Source organism: Pipistrellus hanaki (assembly GCF_964339955.1).
Source record: "Pipistrellus hanaki genome assembly, chromosome: X".
NCBI lineage: Eukaryota > Metazoa > Chordata > Mammalia > Chiroptera > Vespertilionidae > Pipistrellus > Pipistrellus hanaki.
This window is the reverse complement of record NC_140524.1, coordinates 49,835,788-49,852,084: the sequence shown is the minus strand read 5'-3', so window position 1 is coordinate 49,852,084 and position 16,297 is coordinate 49,835,788. Positions and strand designations below refer to the sequence as shown.

Below are 16,297 nucleotides of genomic sequence, written 5' to 3'. Positions count from 1 at the left end.
ATTTCTATCTTGAATTTGGAGACACTTTGCTTGTGACCCAATATGTGGTTTATCTTTGAAAATGTCCCATGTGCACTTGAGAAAAACATATATTCCTTGGCTTTAGGGTAAAATGTTCTGAAGATGTCCATTAAGTCCATCTGATCTTGTGAGTCATTTAGATTGCTGTTTCTTTGCTGTTTTTGTTTTGTTTTGTCTAGAGGACTTATCCAGTAATGTCAGTGGGTTATTAAAGTCCCATACTATGATTTTATTGTTCTTGATCTCTCCCTTGATATCTTCCAGGAATTTATTTATGTATTTGCGTGCTCCTACATTGGGTGCATATATGTTTATTAGGGTTATATCCTTTTGTTGTATCGATCCCTATACACACTTTTCAAAAAAGAACATAAAGAAGGCCAAGATACATATGAAAACATGCTCAAAGTCACTAATAATCCAAGAGATGAAAATCAAAACAACACTGAGGTACCATCTCACACCTATCAGAATGGCTATCATCAACGAATCAACAAATGGCAAGTGTTGGCGAAGATGCGGAAAAGAAACCCTTCTTCACTGCTAGTGGGAATGCAGACTGATGCAGCCACTATGGAAAAGAGTATGGAGTTTCCTCAAAAAAACTAAGTAGAAATCCTATTTGACCCAGTGATTCCACTTCTGTGAATATATCCCAAGAAACCAGAAACACCAATCAAGAAGTATATATGCACCTCTATGTTCATAACAGCACAATTTACAATAGATAAGATTTGGACACAGCCTACGTGCCCATCAGATGATGAGTGGATTAGAAAACTGAAGTACATTTACACAATGGAATACTACACTGCTGTAAAAAATAAGGAATTTTTACTATTTGCAACACAACAGCATGGGTGGACCTGAAGAGCATTATACTAAATGAAATAATCCAGTCAGAGAAAAATAAATATCACATGATCTCAATCATTTATGGAATATAATGAACAACATAAATTAATAAACAAAATCAGATCCAGAGACAGAGAGGAATCAATAAGTCTATCAAACCTCAGAGGGAAGGGGAGGTGGGGTGGGGGTAAGGGGAAAAGATCAACAAATGGTCTTGTATACATGCATATAAGCCTAATCAATGGACAGACACCAGGGGGATGATGGCATAAGAAGGGTGTTAGGGGGGATAAGGATACATATGTAATATCTTAATCATTAAAAAAAATCATGGGAAAGAAAATGAAACATTAAAAATGTAAACAAACAAACAGATTACATGGAGAAAGAGGTGGGGAACCAGAAAAGTCACTTATCTAAGGTTACACAGCTAGTCAGTGGTGAAGGTCAGACTAAATCTAGATGTACTGTTCACCAATACCCCATTGTCATGGGATCCCCACTGTTGGATTCCTTGGAAACATTACTCCCTTTTTAGTTCTTTTAATAAATGTTATATTCTTCAAGTTAAAAAAATGGCTCCAAAAAACAAATTGTGAACTTGAAATTAAGACCATAATAAAAGTTTAGTTTGTATCTCAAACTTTGAAAATGGCAGAATATTTGTGACTGTACCTTGATGCTTAATGGGAAAAGCAAAGAAAATGTTGGGACCTGGTTTCAGATAATGCTAAGAAAGATTAATGGATTCCATGCTTAAACTTATAAGAGCTCTCTTCCAGAGTTTGTCAACAAGAAAAAATTGCTGAACTCTCTGCCTGCCTGTGGCCGCTTTTGGTAACAGCTTTCTGTGGGAAAAGTGAAGCCATAATCCATGGAATAGGGCTATTGAATATCCATATTTATGTAATAAGTACTTCTTTAGCTTGTGGGTTGTACTTGATTTTTATGGTAGAAGAATGATTCTTAAACACCATCTCAACGAGATTGATTATTTTGTTGACTTAATTTCTTGAACCATATTTTATTTATATCAGGGTAGATTTAAAATGTATTTTTCTTTATAATAATTTTAAAATTGTTCTTTATTGAATTATTATCTAAAAATAAGAAAATCTACATTTTAACTCTACTGATTGATAATGCTTAACAAATATAAACACCCATGTAGCCATCATTTCAATTAAGGTAAAAAACATTTTTGTCTCTCTCAAAAGTTCCTTTGTGCTCCTTTGTAATCAATCTCCAAAACTTCACCCATCCTTGTCCCCAGTAACCAGTAATCTTTTTTTAAAATATATTTTATTGACTTTTTACAGAGAAGAAGGGAGAGGGATAGAGAGTTAGAAACACTGATGAGAGAAACATGAATCAGCTGCCTCCGGCACACTTCCTACTGGGGATGTGCCCACAACCAAGGTACATGCCCTTGCTGGAATTGAATCTGGGACCTTTCAGTCCACAGGCCTATGCTCTATCCACTGAGCCAAACCAGTTATGGCAGTAATTTTTCTTTTAACTATAGATTCACTTTATATGTTCTAGAACTTCTTGTGAATAGAATCATGTAGTATATACTCCTTGGTGTATGGCTAATTTTGCTTAGCCTATGGTCTATGAACTCTATTCAAGCTTTTGTATGTACCAGCATTATTATTATTATTACTACTACTACTATTATTATTATTATTTAACACAGATTCATTTCAACAGTTTATGGGCCTTTGTGTTCTTTCTGTGTTTTGGCTATTATAAATTATGCTGCTAGGGACCTTCACATATAAGTCTTTCTGTGGATATATATTTTTATTTCTCTAGAGTAAATACCTAAGAGGAGAATTGTTAAGTCATGTGATAAATGTATATTTACCTTTATAAGGAGCAATAATATTGTTTTCAAAATAGGTGTACCATAGTATTCCATTGTGTAGATGTACCACAGTTTTTTGATCCAATCATCTGCTGATGGCACCTAGGCTGTTTCCAAATTCTGACTATTGTAGATTGTGCTGCTATGAACATAGGGGTGCATATATCCTTTCTGATTGGTGTTTCTAGTTTCTTGGGATATATTCCTAGGAGTGGGATTACTGGGTCAAATGGGAGTTCCATTTTCAGTTTTTTGAGGAAACTCCACACTGTTCTCCACAGTGGTTGCAGCAGTCTGCATTCCCACCAGCAGTGCACGAGGGTTCCTTTTTCTCCACAACCTCGCCAACACTTGTCATTTGTTGATTTGTTGATCTTGGCCATTCTGACAGGTGTGAGATGGTACCGCATTGTTGTTTTGATTTGATAAAAAAGAAGGAATTCTCATCATTTGCAGCAAACTGGATGGAATTGGAGAGCATCATGCTGAGTGAAATAAGCCAATCAATGAAAGAGAAACACCACATGACCTCACTCATTTATGGATAATAAAGAATATTATAAACTGATGAACCAAAAGATAGATATAGAGACAGTAAAGCAACAAGCAGACTGTCAATTTACAGTGGGGAGGGGAGGGAGATCTGGGGGAGATAATAGATCAACCAAAGGACTTGTATACATGCATATAAGTACAACCAATGGACATAAAACTCTGGGGAGGGAGGGTATGTATGGGAGGGAAGGAGGGGGGCAAAAAAAAATCAATAAAATATATATTTTTTTAAAAGTGAGCAACATTTTGTTGAGAATTTTGAAAAGCTAAATTTCCTGTATAGATTGCTACAGGTAGATAAATTGCTTAGGCACATGAATCAGCTCTTTAGTTAAAAAAAAATGGTCTAATCTGTTGACATGACATTCTAAATCATAAACTGATTTCACAAATAAAAGCCTCAGATAAAAATCAAAAAACAAACAAAAACAAACAAACAAACAAAAAATAGGTGTACCATTTACAATTTAACCATCAGTGGGTGAAAATTTCAGTTTCTTCAAATCCCTATCAACACTTGAAATTATCAGTCCCTTAAATAGTAGTCTCTTATTGTGATTTTAATTTGCATTTCCCTGATTACTAAAGGTGTCAAGCTTCTTTTCACCTACTTATTATACATTACTGTACTTTCTTTTGTAAAATAGCTATACAAGTCTTGTGCACATTTTAGTTGGATGGTTTGTTTATTTTTTTAATTAAAAGAGTTATTTTTATATGTTGAATAATAGTTCTTCGTCAGATATAGTTATTACAAATATTTTATCCTGGCCTATGGCTTGCCTTTTCATTTTCTTAATGCCTTTTGAAGAGTGTTTGCTTTTGATGGAGTTCAATTATCAAGTTTCTTTTTATGATTCAACTTATACTTTTGGTCCTATCTAATTCAATTAAGAATTATTATTAATAATTATACCAACAAGAATAAATTTGTTATGTTAAGATTATCAAGGGCATGGACTTACTGAGACCTGAGTTCCAGGGACACTACCACTTACTATGTCATTCTGGGGAAGTGACCTAGCCTCTGTTTCCTTACATGAAAATGGGAATAATTTTGTTTTCACTTCTTTTTAAAAATATATTTTTTTTTTTATTTCAGAGAGGGGAAGGGAGAAGAGAGAGAAACATCAATGATGAGAATCATTGGTCGGCTTCCTCCTGTATGCCCATTACTGAGGACTGAACCTGAAACCTGGGCATGTTCCCTATTTGGAATCGAATCTGGTACCCTTCAGTTCACAGGCCGGATAATCTATCCACTGAGCCAAACCAGCGAGGGTGCTGTTTTTATCTTTTATCTCTCTCTCTCTCCCACTGCCTTAAGCATCTACCCAATTTTGAGGACTTGCTTCTTTGGAACCCCAGAGAATCAAACACTTATATGAGACAATCAGGCTCTCTCTGTTTTTCATACATGGTTTCCTATATTTGATTTTGGATCTCATTCTACTCTAAGACATTTTCCTTACTTTTAATATTCTCTCAAATTCTGAAAGATATCATTGTATTGTCATTGTCATAATTAATAATACCCATTTCTTGCTTTATGAGCTATTACCTGCAACTGTACATAATTATTCTGAAAGGCTGACAGTCTGACTCACAAGGTTTGAACACTTTCTAAAATCAGCTGGCAAGACTTTGAGCTTTAACATTAATAAGTTATTTGAAGCTTACTTACAAATTGTTCCTTCTGTCTACCTGAGCAGCCATCTTGGATTCCAATTGTTCCTTCTGAATGTGAATAATAAATATGGTTTAGCTGTATGTGATGTCCAACTGGATCCAGGCAGTCGGACATCCCTCTCAAAATCTAGGACTGCTGACTCCCAACTGCTCACCTGCATGCCTTCCTGATTGCCCCTAACTGCCTCTGCCTGCCAGCTTGATCAGTCCCTAATCACTTCCCTGTCAGCCTGATTGATGCCTAACTGCTCCCATGCCAGGCTGTGTGTCCCTAACTACCCTCTCCTGCAGGCCTGGTCCCTCCCAACTGCTCTCCCCTCCAGGCCTGGGTCCCCTGAATTGCCCTTCCCTGAAGGCCCAGTCATCTCTAACTTCCCTCCTCTGCCAGCCTGCTCACCCCTAACTGGCCTCCCCTGCAGGCTTGATAGCCCCCAACTGCCCTCCCTTGCAGACCTGGTCTCTCCCAACTGCCTTCCCCTGCTGTCCATCTTGTGGTGGCCATCTTGTATCCACATGGGGTCAGTCATCTTTGACTACATTGGGGCAGCCATCTTGTGTGTTGGAGTGATGGTCAATTTGCATATTATTATTTGGTTAGATAGGATAGAGGCCTGGTGCACGGGTGGGTGCCAGCTGGTTTGCCATGAAGGGTGTCCCAGGTCAGGGTGGGTGTTCCCTTGGGGCATGGGGCAGCATGGGCAAGGGGCCTGTGGTAGTTTGCAGGCCAGCCACAGCCCCAGTAACCCAAGCAGAGGCCCTGGTATCTGGGATTTGTTTATCTTCTATAATTGAAACTTTGTAGCCTTGAGTGTAGCCAAGCTTACTGCTTGCTCTGTAGTCACAGCCATTTTTGTTGGGATTTATTTATCTTCTATAATTAAAACTTTGTGGCCTTGATCAGAGGCCAAGGCAGGCCAGGGCTGTAGAAACTTGGCTTCCTCCATTGCTGGCAGCAACTCAAATCTCCTGCTCTCTCTAGCTCTGTGGCTGCCACTGTTTTTGTTGGGATTTATTTATCTTCTATAATTGAAACTTTGTAGCCTTAACTGGAGGTGGAAAGCTTGGTTTCCTCCATTGCTGGGGAAACCCAAGCCTCCTGCTCTCTCTGTAGGTGCCGCCATCTTGGTTGGGTTAATTTGCATATTCATTCCTGATTGGGTGGTGGGCATGACTTTTGGGTGTAGCAGAGGTATGGTCAATTTTTATATTATTCTTTTATTAAATAGAACTAGTGGCCTGGTGCACGAAATTAGTGCACAGGGGGGTTCCCTCAGCCCAGCCTTCACCCTCTCCAATCTGTGACACCTTGAGGGATGTCCAATTGCCAGTTTTGGCCCCATCTCACAGGGATATCCCCCTCACAATATGGGACTGCTAGCTCCTAACCGCTCACCTGCCTGCCTGCCTGATCACTCCTAACTGCTCTCCTCTGCTGACCTGATCTCGCACCCAACAGCCCTGCTCTGCCGGCCTGATCTCGTCACCAATGGCCCTCCTCTGCTGGCTTGATCTCTTCCCCAACTGCCCTCCCTTGCTAGCCTGATCTTGCTCCCAACTGCCCTTCCTTGCTGGCTGGATCATGCCACAAGAGCCCTCCCCTGACAGCCTGATCTCACCCCTAATTTTCCCTGCCTGTCCGATCACCCCCAACTTCCCTCCCCTTCTGGTCTTATTTTGCCCCCAACTGCCCTCCCCTGTCAACCTGACCTTTCCCCCAATGGCCATCCCCTTGCTGCCTTATCTTGCCCCCAACTGCTCTCTCTTCTCTAGGCCTAATCTGAAGCCCCCTTTGGCAGTCAGTGCTGGGTCACCACAGCAACCCAGTATTGACTGAAGGACCAACTTCTGGTCGGTTGAGCCTTCTGTCATTTTGAACGTTACAGACCCTGGGTTTTTATATATTAGGATGTATCAGTTATACCCACACTTAATGTAATAAAAACAAACACACATGCACCTATGCAGAAAATAGAGAAAAAAATACTTTGAGAGGCCTCAGGTGAGATAGGAAATGAAATTTTTCTGCTCAATAAACTTTCTGGTTAGGGAGACAGTGAAGCATGGTAGAAAGAATGCTGGAGTTTAGAGTCAAAGTAATAATTTTAAGTCTCCTTTTCACTAGTTATTACCTGCATGACCTTGAGTTACCACCTCTCTGATCATGTTTGCTTATGCAAAAAATTGGGATGGAAATTGGTTATGCAGCCATTGAGAAAATTCAAATCCAGGCATAAAATTTTAATGTTCTACAATGCTAAGGGAATATCAGAGAGTTACCCATTTATGTCTGGAATCATACAGAAAAGGGATTTCAATTAGGATATCAATTGTGATGCACATAAGATTGCACTGTTCAGATTTCCCTTCAACAGGCACTTAGTTGACCCAACTACTAAAAGTGTGTTAGCAGACAGTCTTCAGCTTTTAACCCATCCAGGGACTGCCTTATTTGCACAGAACTGCCTCATGGTCTTCCCAAGAAGTCCCAACATAGAAATGAAAAGATCAATTAATATGCTTCAGTAGTTGTCCAGCTGAGAGATGATAGAGGCTTGGCTAAGAGTTGTAGCAGTTGAGATAGGTATATTGAAGAATATGCTTTAAATGTAGATTCAAAAGGCCCAAGAGTGAGAGGAAAAATAGAGTGGAAGATATGCCATTGATTTTTGGCTATGTAAATGTAAAGGTTTATTTTTAAAGTCATATTAATTTTGAGATACCCAGTAGACTTCTAGGTGGAGATGTAAAGGAGATAGGTAAAAACAATGTATATGAATTTGATACTCAGAGATTTAGAAATTATCTGCAAAACTAAATTATATTGCATCCCTAAAATATGGGAACCTAGGTCTCTACATCACTTAGGTATGGAGAAAAGTGTTTGTTGATCTCACAGTTAATATCAATACAGAAAGATAGCACTTCCACCCCTATGTGTTAGATTCAGTAATCATACTATTTAGAAAGAGGCCTCATTAAAATGAGGAGATTTTTGGTTTTGCTGTTGTATTCTTTAAACTAATAATTATATATCTCTATATGGGGAAATGGTGTACATTTATCCTATTATTTAATCCTCACAACATATCTAGGTGAGCATTCCTATCATCCTGATGTTACAATGAGCAAAGAGAAGTTCAGAGAAGTGTAGCAATTTGGGCCAAATTACATCGTTAGTGAATGATGAAGTAGATCTCATGGCCTTTTAGGCTCCACATGCAGTGCATTATAACAGTAATAGCAGCCATTAATAGAGTACCTACTGTGTCCAGGTTCAGTGCTAAAACACTTTACATATCGTATCTCATTCTCAAAAACACCTATTTATTAACCTCATTTTGCAGATAATGAAACCTAAACTTACAGGTGTACTAATGTGGCCAAAATCTTTCAGTTATTAAATGACAGAGTGGGATTTCAAATATTTTTGTCTATTTCCAGAGCTCATAATCTTAATCACTATGTTATACTGCCTTTCATCACCTGTGACATAGGTAGGTAGAAGGGAAATATTTCCTCTCAAAAGGAACATAACTATCTCCAAATGCCAAGCCAACTGAATACGTATCATTAAAAATGATGACTATTGCTAGTCAGCCTTGGAGTGAGGTTAACTCACGCGGACTCCGCACTGACCGAGGATCTGCCATTGGCCCACCAGACCTTGGGCTCTGCGCCACGCAAGTACCATCCTAAAGTCAGATTGAAGCTACAATATGGCTGACCAGGGCCCTGGGGGCATCAGCTTCCTCCAACAGATGGTGGCCTCAGGTGCCAGGACTGTGGTCACCTCCATCTTCATCATCCCCTTGAACGTGGTGGTCTGCCTGCAGTCTCAACTCCCTTCAGTGACCAGCGAGCTGATGCCTCCCTCAAGACTCTGGAGCCTTTCTTATATTAAATTTCCCACCTCTCTCTGACCCACAGAGAAGTGCCTCTTCTACTGCAATGGTGTCCTGTAACCCCTGTACCTGTGCCCAAATGGTGTCTATTGTGCCACCTGGTTTCAGGACCTCACTTGCTTCCTTGTCTCTACGGATGTCTTTGTGAAGATTGTGATACACGAGGGCACCAGGACCCTGTAAATTGGTGTCCTAGCCACCCTAGTGATGACTGTGCCAGCAATCACCATGTATTTCATGGCCTATGACCAACTCAAGGCCTTCCTGTGTGCACTGGCCTGCTTGGTCACATTGACTGTGATATAAGGACAAAGTTCAGGCTCAACATGTGTCAAACCAGGAGTTGAGAGCCTGTATCCAAACTTCTGTAGCTCAGGGTGGCTGGCATTCAGAGCTGGGGCCAAACTGCTCTTTGGGATGTGCCCTTTTCAGCCCTCTACTGGTTCAATTATGAGCTGGAAAAGCTGAGTGGGCACAGGCCAAAGGACCAGACATCGGTAGGCATCAGCTTTGTGGCTAGTGGCTGTCATCCTGACTCTACCCTTCAATGTGGTGAATACTCAGTGCCGGGTTGCACTGGGAGCCTTTTTGTTCTTAATTGGAAAAAAGATTATAACTTTTTTCCATATAAGAACAAACATTATCCATTTTAAACTTATAACTCTAGTTTATAAGTAAAAAAATCAAAACTGCATAGAAGCTAAGTAACAGCCCTAATATCACAGTGTAACCATTGGCAGAGAGAAGGAGATAATCTCTATTTTTTTTAAATCTCAATGCAGTTTTTGTCACGTAATGCTGCTTTAAGGTATAAAATATGGATGCAAGTCTAGGAATTGACATTTGAGCCACTGACACTAAAATGTTTCCCTGAACTGCCTGGTCAAGCCTAACCCTATTACCTATGTCCCCTACCACATCTCATTGACCTTCAACCTGAAATTCTCTTTCCATTCATTAAGAATTAAGTTTGTTACTTCAAGACCTTAAAAAAATCAGAAAGTAGTCCTCTCACGTTGTGCTGATCACCATTTAAAAGCACACCTATCCTAAAGCCCTGATTTAAACAACAAAAATTCATTTTACCACATCATTTGGTGGCTTAGGTGTGAATAGCTTCAAAGGTATGTGCAGAACACAAGTCCCAGAATACCATTCTATAATTAAGAAAGCTAGTTGGCTTCACAAAGTCAGCACTTTTCAACCATTCTTCATATGGCAGGTTCAGGAATGGCACCTAAGTTGCTGAAATCATTTAGTATAAAATGCCTGCAAAAAATTACTTTCCTTGTTCAGACAAGACAGTTCAGCAGAATTCCTTTATTTTGCTATAGCTTGTGTATATGGGGATGAAAAGGTGGGGGTGGAGGTGAGGGTGGGAGAAGCATTTTTCTGGTGTTGACTGTTCCTTTTGCTCCTTTTGCAAATAGGCTTGCAGGATGTCCTGGGAGGCTGCTTTGATGCCATGGTTCATTGATCTTACTGCCCATTTCAAAAATGAAAAGAGCCCGCTTTCTTACTCTAGCCCAAGAAAGATATTAGTCCACCAAACATGAGGGAATCATCATAACTTGCCAATAACTACATCTGAAGGGTCTGAATTATTAGCCAAAACCTTTATAATTTTTAAAATTGACTATTCACTGCATCTAGATACCCAAGGGACAGAGGACTTTTATAATCTTATTAGAGGCCTGGTGCACGAAATTCTTACACGGAGGGGGGTGTCCCTCAAGCCAGCCTGCACCCTCTCCAATCTGGGACCCCTTGAGGAATGTCCAACTGCCCATTTAGGCCCAACTGGGATCAGTTCTAAACAGGCAGTCGGACATCCCTCTGACATTCCAGGATTGCTGGCTCCCAACTGCTTGCCTGCCTGTCTTCCTGATTGCCCCTAACTGCTTCTGCCTGCCAGCCTGATCACCCCCTAACCACTCCCGTGACAGCCTGATTGATGCCTATCTGCTCCCCTGTCAGCCTGTTTTCCCCTAACTGCCCTCCCTTTCAGACCTGGTCACCCCTAACTACCCTCCCCTACAGGCTTGATTGCCCCAACTGCCCTCCCTTGCAGGCCTGGTCCCTCCCAACTGCCCTCCCTCCCCCCGCTGGACATCTTGTGGCAGGATCTTTGACCACATGGGGGCAGCCATCTTGTGTGTTGGAGTGATGGTCAATCTGCATATTACTCTTTTATTAGATAGGATTATGGCTGTTGTTTAAAGATAATTTTACAAAAAAAATATAAAGTCATGACTCTCGTGTACATGTAAAAAATGAACAAATGCTAAAGACTTCCTTTAACTCATTAATGAGGAACCTAGTGAGGTGTTACACAGCCAATTTGAGGTGAAATTCAAGAAAAAAAAAAGGACATATAGATCAGGAATATTAAAATGGATGGGCAAATAGAGGCACATTAGCCTCATTTAAAGTCTATGTATGGTGAGACCAGTGGACACCCAGTGGATAGAATTTCATGTTTATGGACAAAAATCATTTTGCACTGCTGTCAATTTTCTATAGTTTACAGAGATGTAAAATTTCTCAGACAGTGGAAGAAGAGAACCATATATGATGGAAGGTTCTGACCTAAACAATGCATGGTTTCCATGCAAAGTTATCTTTTTTCCTTGCAATATGTTGTGAGAAATGGCTCAGGCCTTATTAAAGCTGACCAATGGGCTAAAAGCCACAGACTCTCTACTATCAGGTCTCCTTGATCTAGAACTGGGAAAGTTACAACAAGTTTTTTTATTATTCAATTTATTTTATCTTTATTGTTGGAAGTATTACAGATGTTCCCATTTTGCCCCCCCTCCCTTAACCCTCTTTACCCTGTACCCACCCTGTCTTCGGGCCTTCACAAAACTATTGTCTGTGTACATGGGTCATACATATATGAGTATAAGTACTTTGGTTAATCTCTGCCCACCCCCCAGCTTTCTCTCTGACATATGAAAGTTTATTGCATGCTTCAATGTCTCTTGATCTATTTTTTTCATTAGATTCCATATATAAGTGAGATTCTATGATACTTGTCTTTATCTGAATGGCTTATTTTATTTATCATAATTCTCTCCAGGTCCCTCCATGCTATCTAATAGGGTAAGAGATCCTTCTTTTTTACAGCTGCATAGTATCCCATGGTGTAAATGTACCACAGATTTTTTATCAATTCATCTGCTGATGGGCACTTGGGCTGATTCCAAACTTAGCTATTGTATATAACACCACTATGGAATAGGGGTGCATTTATTCTTTTTTATTAAATTATTATCTGTGTACACATCTTACCATTGCCCCCCCCCCCCCTACGATACATACCCTCCCTCTTCTGATTGGTGTTTCTGGCTTCTTAAGATATATTTCAAGAAGTGGGATCACTGGGTCATAAGGCATTTTTAACTTTTGGAGGACATTTCACACTGTTTTCCATAAGTGTTTCTACCAGTCTGCATTCCACCAACAGTATACAAAGGTTGTTTTTTCTTCACATCCTTGCCAACACTTATCGTTTGTTTATCTATAGATGATAATCATTCTAGCAAGTAAGGTAATACCTCATTGTAATTTGAATTTGAATTTCTCTGATGATTAGTGACATTGAGCATTTTTTCATTTGTCTCTTGGCAATCTGTATGTCTTCTTTGAAGAAGTGTCTATTTAGGTCTTTTGCCAATTTTTAAAATTAGTTTGTCTTCCTTTTGTTGAGTTGTATGAGTACTTTATATATTTTGGAAATCAATCCCTTATCAGATGTATCATTGGAAAATATGTTCTCCCAAGCAGTGGGTTCATTTTTTTTTTTTTTTTGAGGCTGGTTTCCTTTAGTATGCAGAAACTTTGAGTTTGATGAGGTCTCATTTATTTATTTATTTTTCCTTTGTTTCTCCTGCCCTATGTGATGTATCTATGAAAATCCTGCTACCTCAGATGTCTGATATTTTGCTGTCTAAGTTTTCTTCCAGAGTTTTTATGGTTTCATGACTTACATTTAAGTATTTTATCTGTTTTGAATTTATTCTTTTTTTATGGTATAAGTTGGTAGTCTAATTTCATTTTTTTGGCATTTACCTGTCCAAATTTTTCAACACCATTTATCGAAGAGACTGTCTTGATCCCATTGTATGTCCCTGACTCCTTTGTCAAATATTAATTGAACATAGTGGCTTGGATCAGTTTTTGAGTTCTCTGTTCTGTTCAATTGATCTATATGCCTGTTCTTGCTCCATTCCAGACTGTTTTGATTACAGTGGCTTTGTAACATAGCCTGATATCTGATGATCCCTCCAACTTTGTTCTTCTTTCTCAAGTTGGCTGAATCTATTTAGGGTCTTTTTTGGTTCTATATAAATTTTGAGTGTTTGTTCTAAATCTGTGAATACACCATTGGTGTTTTAATAAGTATTACATTGAATCTATAGATTTTTTGGGTAGCATGGACATTTTAAAGATGTTAACTCTACCAACTCATGAACATAGTATATTCTTTCACTTGTTTTTATTTCCCATCTTTTTTTTTCAGTGTTCTATAGTTTTCTGAGTATAGGTTTTTACCTAGTTGGTTAAGTTTATTTCTAAGTATCTTAATTTTTTGCAATGGTAAATGGAATGTTTTGTTGTTGTAATCATTTTAGTGTCTCTTTCTGATAAATAATTATTAGTGTATAAAATGCTATCAAGCCCTAGCTGGTTTGGCTCAGTGGATAGAGTGTTGACCTGTGGACTAAAGGTTCTCATATTCAATTTCGGTCAAGGGCACATGCCCAAGTTGCAAGCTCTATCCCCAGTGGGGAGCATGCAGAAGACAGTCAATCAATGATTCTCTCTCATCGTTGATGTCTCTTGCTCCCTCTCTTCCTTCCTGTCAGTGGGAAAAATTTGAAACAATTCCCTCTAAGAACAGGAACAAGACAGGGTTATTTAGCCTATCCAGGTTTTCTTATTCTTCCTGGTTGAATTTTAGAAGGTTGCATTTTTCCAGGAATTTTCTACCTCATCCAGGATGTCCAGCTTGTTGCAATTAATAAAAAAATAAATAAAATAAAATAAAATAAAATAAAATAAAATAAAATAAAATGTTATCAATTTCTGGATGTTAATTTTGTATCCTGCTACATTGCCAAATTCACTTATTAAATCTAGTAGATTTTTGGTTTGAGATCTTAGTTTTCTGTGTATAATATCATCTCATTTGCAAATAATGAAAGTTTTACTTCCTCCTTTCCCATTTGGATGCCATTTATTTTTCATCCTGTCTGATTGCTATGAATAAGAATCCCATTAATATGTTGAATAAGAGTGGTGAAAGCAGACAACTCTATCTTGTTCCTATTCTTAGAGGGAATTGTTTTAAATTTTGTCCACTGAAAATGATCTTGACTATAGATTTGCATATATGGCCTTTTTATGTTGAGGTATCATCCTTGTATTCCCTCTTTGCTGATTGTTTTTATCAAAAATGGGTATTAGATTTTGTTTAATGCATTTTCTACATCTATTTATGTTATCATGTGATTTTTATCTTTCAATTTGTCTATGTGATGTATCACATTTATTGATTCGCAAATATTGTACCAGCCTTGCATCCCTGGAATAAATCCCAGTTGGTCATGGTGTATGATCTTCTTAACATATTACTGAATCTGATTTGCTACTATTTTGTTAATGATTTTAACATCTATATTCATCAAGGATACTAGCCTGTAATTTTCTTTCTTTGTAGTGTCTTTATCTGGTTTGGGGAGTAGGATAATGCTGGCATTGTGAAAAGAGATGGAAGTGTTCCTTCCTGTGGGGTTTTTTGGAATATTTTTAGGAGTGTAGGTGTTAGTTCTTTGAATGGTTGATAAAACTCCCCTGTGAAGCCATCTAGACCAGGGATTTTGTGTGCTTGGAGTTTTTAAATTATTATTTCAATTTCATGTTGTTCTTGGCCTATCCAGGTTTTCTGATAATTCCTGGTTGAATTTTGGAAGGTTGAATTTTTCTAGAAATTTTCTATCTTGTCTAGGATGTCCAGCTTTTTGGAATATAGTTGTTCAGAGTATTTTCTTGCATTCATATATATTTCTGTGGTGTCAGTTGTTACTTAACCTCTTTCATTTCTGATTTTATTTGTTTTCATCCTCTTTCTTTGTTTCTTGATAAGTCTGGATAATTTTTTTTTATTTTTTCAAAGAACCTGCTATTGATTTTATTGATTTTTGTATTTGTTTATTCTTTTCGCTCTCTATGTCTTTTATTTCTGCTGTGATATTTATTATTTCCTTCCTTCTATTTACTACAGTCTGTTCTTATTTTTATTTTTCTAATTATTTTAGTTGTGGTGTCAGATAGTTTATTAGAGCTTTTGTTTATTGAGGTATGTCTGTAATGCTATGATTTTCCTTCTCGGGACTGCTTTTCCTATGTCCCATAAGTTTTGGTTTGTTGTGTGTTCATTGTCTACTGTTTCCAGGAAATTTTAAAATTTTCTTCCTTGCTTTCATTGGTAACCCATTATTATTTAATATCATTTTATTTAGCCTCCATGTGTTTGAATTTTTTTGAGTGTTTTTGTTATAATTCATTTTTAGTTTCATGCTATTATGATCTAAGAAGATACTTTTTTTAAAAGTAAATCTTTATTGTTCATATTATTACAAATCTTCCTCATTTTTCCCCCTCCACCAGGTTCCCACCCCACCCTCTTCCCTTTGCCCACCCCACCCTCTGCCCTTTCCCCACCCCCATTGTCCTCATCCATTGGTGCACAGCTTTTGTTCAGGCTCTTCCTGCACACCCCACTCCCATTTTCCCCGAGAGTAGTCAGTCCACTCCCCTTCCATACCTCTGATTCTATTATATTCACCAGTTAATATTGTTCATCAGATTTTTTAATTCCCTCTGTTTTTAGATTCACTTGTTGATAGTTACATATTTGTTGTTCATGATTTTTATCTATGTCTTCTTCCTCTTCCTAAAGAACCCCTTTCAGCAATTCATATAATTCTGGTTTGGCCGTGATGAACTCCTTTAGCTTTTTTTTTATTTGTGAAGCTCTTTATCTGGCCTTCGATTCTGAGTGATAGCTTTGTAGAGTATTTTTGGCTGTGGATTCTCTATTCATCAACTTGAATATTTCTTGCCATTCCTGTGTGGCCTGCATGGTTTCTGTTGAGAAATCAGCTAACAATTGTATGGGTGCTCCTTTATAGGTAACTACCTGCTTTTCTCTTGCTGCTTTTAATATTCTCTCTTTGTCTTTTGCTCTTGGGATTTTAATTATGATGTGTCTTGGTGTGGTCCTCTTTGGATTCCTTTTCTTTGGGGTTCTGTGTGCCTCCTGGACTTGTAAGTCTAATTCTTTCACCAGGTGGAGAAAGTTTTCTGTCATTATTTCTTGCACTATGTTTTCAGTATC

At 38.4% G+C, this 16,297-nt stretch overlaps 1 protein-coding gene and 1 pseudogene across 2 annotated transcripts in view; both read left to right on the top strand.

The window, feature by feature from the left end:
* IL1RAPL2 (interleukin 1 receptor accessory protein like 2) overlaps positions 1-16,297 on the top strand; it is a gene marked incomplete at its 3' end in the record, with an annotated part of 1,526,880 nt that overhangs the window by 1,308,475 nt on the left and 202,108 nt on the right. The gene's annotated exons all lie outside the window — the stretch shown is intronic.
* On the top strand, positions 8,707-9,570 carry LOC311615433 (mitochondrial glutathione transporter SLC25A39-like; annotated as a pseudogene). The gene has a single exon. The product of its transcript is annotated as a mitochondrial glutathione transporter SLC25A39-like (transcript).